Source organism: Mesocricetus auratus, unplaced genomic scaffold (genome assembly GCF_017639785.1).
Source record: "Mesocricetus auratus isolate SY011 unplaced genomic scaffold, BCM_Maur_2.0 Super-Scaffold_100006, whole genome shotgun sequence".
Lineage (NCBI taxonomy): Eukaryota > Metazoa > Chordata > Mammalia > Rodentia > Cricetidae > Mesocricetus > Mesocricetus auratus.
This window is the reverse complement of record NW_024429190.1, coordinates 58,717,042-58,723,041: the sequence shown is the minus strand read 5'-3', so window position 1 is coordinate 58,723,041 and position 6,000 is coordinate 58,717,042.

Sequence of the window (6,000 nt, the reverse complement as noted above, 5' to 3'; positions counted from 1 at the left end):
TGAGATACACTTAAAGGTTTGTTCAACATCCTTAGCTATCAGGGAAATACAAATCAAAACAAATCTGAGATACCATCTTACACCTGTCAGAATGGATAAGATAAAAACGCTAATGATAGCCTATGTTGCAGAGGATATGGAGTAAGAGTTGAGAGTGAATACTTGTACAGCCACTTTGGAAATCAGTATGTTAGTGTCTCAGAAAATTGGGAATCAATCTACCTCAAGAACCGGCAATGTCAAGGCAGCCCAAGAATGGGAAAAAATATTCACTAATCCCACATCTGACAGAGGGTTGATCTCCAAAATTTACAAAGAACTCAAGAAGCAAGTCTCCAAAACACCAAAGAATCCAATTAAAAAGTGGGCTGCAGAACTAAATAGAGAGTTTTCAATAGAGGAGTCTAAAATGGCTGAGAGGCACTTGAGAAAGTGCTCAACATCCTTAGCCATCCAGGAAATGCAAATCAAAACAACTCTGAGATACCATCTCACTCCTGTCAGAATGGCTAGAATCAAAAACACCAATGACAATTTATGCTGGAGAGGATGTGGTGAAAGGTGGACACTCCTCCATTGCTGGTGGGAGTGCCAACTGGTTCAGCCACTTTGGAAATCAGTATGGAGATTCCTCAGAAAAATGGGAATAAACCTACCACAAGACCCAGCAACTCCACTCTTAGGCATATATCCAAAAGATGCCCATTCATACAACAAAGATGTCTGTTCCACTATGTTCATAGCAGCTTTATTTGTAATAGCCAGAACTTGGAAGCAACCTAGATGTCCCTCAACCGAAGAGTGGATAGAGAAAATGTGGTACATCTACACAATGGAGTACTATTCAGCAGAAAAATATAATGGAATCATGAGATTCGCAGGCAAATGGATGACACTAGAAGAAACCATCCTGAGTGAGGTAACCCAGTCACAAAAAGAGAAACATGGCATGTACTGTCTCATATATGGATTTTAGACATAGATCTGGGGAGTGCCAGCTTACAATCCTATGGCCAGAGAGTCTGGGAAACAGAAACTTCATTTAGTGGCTGATCGAAGAAGAGGCAGACTCCCTTGGTTAAGTACTGAGCTGAACTCAAGAAAGCCAGTAACAGAGAGGTAGGATTGATGATCAAAGGGATTAAGACTGGGCTGGTTTAACCCCCAGAAACAGCTGACCAGACAAAGGTTAACTCTTGAATCCCAGGCATCAGCCTGGGAATCCAGCATGGGACTGATCAAGACCCCCTGAATGTGGGTGTCAGTGAGGAGGCCAAGTAATCTATTGAGCCTTGGGCAGTAGATCAGTACCCATCCCAAGTATACACACGGACTTTGGACTCCCTTAGAACAATGTGAGGTGCACTCTCACCCTGAACTCTTGGGGAAGGGTCTAGGCCCTGCCCTATATGAAAGGACAGACTATGGACACCCCCATGGAGGGCCTCACCCTCCCTGGGGGAATGAGGGGATAACGGGGTGGGGTTGGGGGGAGGGCACGGGAGGAGGGGAGGGAAAGGGAAAGGGACCTGGAACTGACTTGTGAAGCAACCTTGTTTCTTATCTAAATTTAAACTGGAAAATAAAATATAAAAAAAAAGAACCGGCAATGTCACTCTTGGGCACATACCCAAAGGATGCTCAAGCATACCCCAAGGACACTTCCTCAGCAATGGTCATAGCAGCATTATTCATAATATTCAGATGCTGGAAACAACCTAGATGCCCATCAACCAAAGTATGGATAAAGAAAATGTGGTATATCTACAAAATGGAGAATTACTCATTGGGGGCGGCAGGGGTGATATCATGAAATTTGCAAGCAAATGAATGGAACTAGAAAAGAATCATCCTGAGTGAGGTAACACAGACCCAGAAAGACAAACACATATGTACCCACTCATAAATGTATATTAGATATAAAACAAAAGATAACCAGGCTACAATCCTCAGCCCCAGAGAAGCTAGGTAACAAGGAGGATGCTGGGAAGAGGAAATAGATGAAATATCCTGAATAAACTGGGGGTGGGGGAGTAGAGGGATCAGGATGTTTGCGTTGGGGGATGGAGGGGAAGAGTAATGAAAGAAATATCTTGATAGAAGAAGTTATTATGGGTTTAGGGAGAAACCTGGTGCCAGGAAACTCCCTGGGACCTAGAAGGATGTTTCCAGCTAAGACTCCTAGCAACAGTGGAGAGGGTGCCTAAACTGGCCTTCCCCTGTAATCAGATTGGTGATTACACTGATTGTAATCATAGAATCTTCATCCAGTAACTGATGGAAGCAGATACAGAGATCCACAGTCAAGCTCTGGGCTGAGCTCCAGGAGTTCAGTTGAAGAGAGGAAGGAGGGATTATATGAGTTCATGGGGGTGGGTCAAGATCATGATGGGGAAACCCATAGAGATACATGATCTGAGCTTGTGGGAGCTCATGGATTCTGAACTGACAGCTAGGAGCTATGTTGGGGACAACCTAGGTCCTGTGCATGTGGGTGGCAGTTGTGTAGCTTGGTCTGTTTGTGGGGCCCCTAGCATTGGGAACAGGACCTGCCCCTGATGTAGAACTGGCTTTTTGAAACCTATTCCCTATGGTGAGATGCAAGGGGAGGAGCCTGTTCCTGCCTCAACTTGATATGCCATGATTTTCTGACTCCCATGGGAGGCCTGCCCCTTTATGAACAGAGAAGGAGTGAATGGGGGCAGGTTGGGTAGATGGGAGGTGGGTGGAGGGAGGAGAAACGGTGGTTTGTATGTAATAATTAATGAAAAATTTTTATAAAAAAGAAAAAACTTTTGCATGTGGTGTATGTATTAATATGTTTTGTGCATGCATACATGATTATGATGATGGTGGTCGTGGTGTGTGTGTGTGTGTATTTGTATGTGTGTGTATGCAGGAGAGTAGTAAACATTGTGTGTCTTCCTTTATTGTTCTCTATATTATATTTTGAGACAGGATCTGTCATTATACCTGAGGCTAATGAATTCACTAGCCTGAACAGCTAATGAATTCTAAGAAACGACCAGTTTCTATCTTCCCAATGTTGGTGTTACAGGCATATGCACAACACTTGCCTTTTATGTAGGTGCCGAGGATTAAATTCAGGAACTCAGACTTGCAAGACATTATATATGACTCTACAATGTCATATTAAAAAACAATTCATATATTTATTTATAATGCAGAGTAAGTTTTTATATAGTATTCTAAACAGAAGATAGTGATGACATTATTATTACAAATTACTGGTTTTATCAAATGTATCTGGTGTTCCATAGCAAGGAATGGAACATAGTAGATTCGCTATCTTCTTTCATTCATTCATTCATTCATTCATTCATTCATTCTTTCTTTCTCTTTTTTGCAGCTTTCATTCACTGCATTTATAGGAGTTATTTTAAAATTCCAGGTGACTTGACATTTCACTGACTCTTGAGTCTAGTTACTGGGATGAACACCAAATCTCTGAATATTCCATGTTGCAGGTTTTAAATCACCTTTTGCCCCCTACTGTTTTCTGATCCTAATAAGGACATTATACTCATGCATTTTGCATGTCCCCTGAAGAGTGAAGAAAGGTAACTTCAGGTGTTGGAGGAAGAGTCAGCAGACACCTGGAATTGTCTCTTTCATCCTTATCACACTGCATGGTACCTTTGCAGATCTATGCTGTTTCCAGCAGCTGAACCCTAGGGGAACCTGTGATAAATGCCGACCTCTGCACTAACCTTATGTAGAGATGAAAGAAATGAATGTGTGGGTATTTTAAAGCAGTTATTAAAGGTATGTCATATTTTCTAATATTCTTTCATCATTTACCCAAACGAAAGCGTGGGAGAAAGTGAATCATTAGATGTCTTTTGTTAAAATGTTAACAAGGGAGAGATACGCTTAGTGACACATTTAGGTATTGTAATCTAAGGCTCATATAGGAAAAACTACGGATGTAAACAGATAGGTCAGCCTCAGTTTAGTTACCTATAATCCACTAGCAATGAACAGAATGTCTTGGTGAAAGTCAGATTAATATACACAGATTTGTTAGAAACACACTTGGCTCCTAGAAAGTACTCCACATCAATGCTATTGTTGTTCTCAAAACCACAGTGTCTACATAATTACAAAATGGGTACCCTGAAGGACATTTTTCTTTGATGGTTAGGGTTAATTGTCAACATGCCAGGATCTGGAATCAAATTCACAAGACAAGCCTCTGTGCATGCCCTTGAGGGATTATGATCAATAGACGTACTGAGGTGAAAAATACCACACTAAGTGGGGATGGTACAATTCCCTGGGTCCAGGTTCTAGACTGCACTAAAAAAGTGGAAGATTGCTGGCTGGGCATAGGCTGCCATTCACCACTCTCTGTTTCCTTGCTGTGGACAGGTGGTGACTGGCTGTTTCAATCTCTTGTCACCTTGGTTTCTCCACCACAATGAGCAATAACAGACTCTTTTCACCTTAAGCTGCCTTTGTTAGCATATTTTGTCCCAGAAAATGGTAAATAAACTAAGATCTACTCCAAAATGCTAATGACTACACAGTCCCAGGAAGCTTTTCGTTCCTTTGTTATCCGTCAAAATTTTCTAAACTTTCTCTGATCAATGGGAGTTTTACTTACATAATGAGACGATCAGTAAGGAGTATTTTTAAAAGCTAATGGAAAAGAGAATCCATTAGGAGGCATTAAATGTATTATCATGACAAGGAATAGGGGACAGCCAGGCACAATTTAACTACTCTAAAAGTTAAAAGGACAAACTATCAAAGAAAAATTCCTGATTTAGCAGTCTAGTACTTGTGGGAAAGAACTGAGAGCCCATCCAAAATTAGATACAAGGAAGAATAAAGTTATTTTTTGTTATATTTATTTTTTTTTCTACTTCCCATCTAGAAGTGAGATACTGTATAGAAAACTACAGTTGCAGTTCTTTTTTTCCCTTTACTCTTTTGAGGGCCCACAACCCAGCTCCCAAATACATAAATGGAGACTTCTTATTTTTATTCATGATGCCTTAGCTTGGCATAATTCTAGCCAGTTTTTCTAACTTAAATTATCCCATTTACCTTTTGCTTCTGGGGTTTTACCCTTTCCTATTCTATATACCTTTCTTTCCTTCTTATTCCATGACTGGTGTGTGGCTGTGTGACTGGCCTCTGGTGTTCTATTTTTTTCTCCTTTTCTTGCTTTTTCATATTCTGTTGGGTTCTGTGAGTCATGGATAACCCACTATAATGTGAAGGTAACTGAATTATGAAGTTCAAAGAATTTCATACAACATTTACTTTATAAGCACTTGCAAATATAAGATTTGATACAGAAACAGTAATTGACTTGACTGAAATTATACAGGTGGTCACTAATTACAGTAGTACGGCTAACATAGGAATCCCAAATTGCATTCCATCTTGCAGTTTATTAAGAAATTGAGAATACACCTCGAAATGAAGACCTATAGGCAGTTTATGGCTGCTAGAGAGGACAAATTAGTCTTCTCCAGGGACACGTGATGAGCACCTGCTTTGTGACAAAATTTTCTGGGACCTCTTTCTCTCTCCCTCCCTCCCTCCCTCCCCCTTCTTTCTCTCTACACACTCATGTTTACTTACTCCATTTAGGGAGTTCTTGACAGACCAAAATGCAGACACCACCAAGTCCAAGTTAGTGAAGCAATGAGTTTTATTGGGGTCATTTTCAGGAGCAGAAATGACTCAAAGACACTGCCTCACCAAAGCCCACCTCAGCAAGGGTGGCAGCTTACAAACCTGGATACCTGGAGCTCACTGCACAGCATGAAGTCTGGTTAATAGGCTGCAGAATGTACTTTCCAAGTGATTCAGTTGGTACAAACCTCTTCCAGGCAGTTGCTCTGGTCTAGGAGTCTCCTTTGCAGCTTGTCTTGTCTGAGAGTTTGCTTTTATTGCCTACTCTGGCAATTCTGGACCATTTCAGGGACTACCTGAAGCATTCTTGAGTCTTGAGTTGTTTATCTT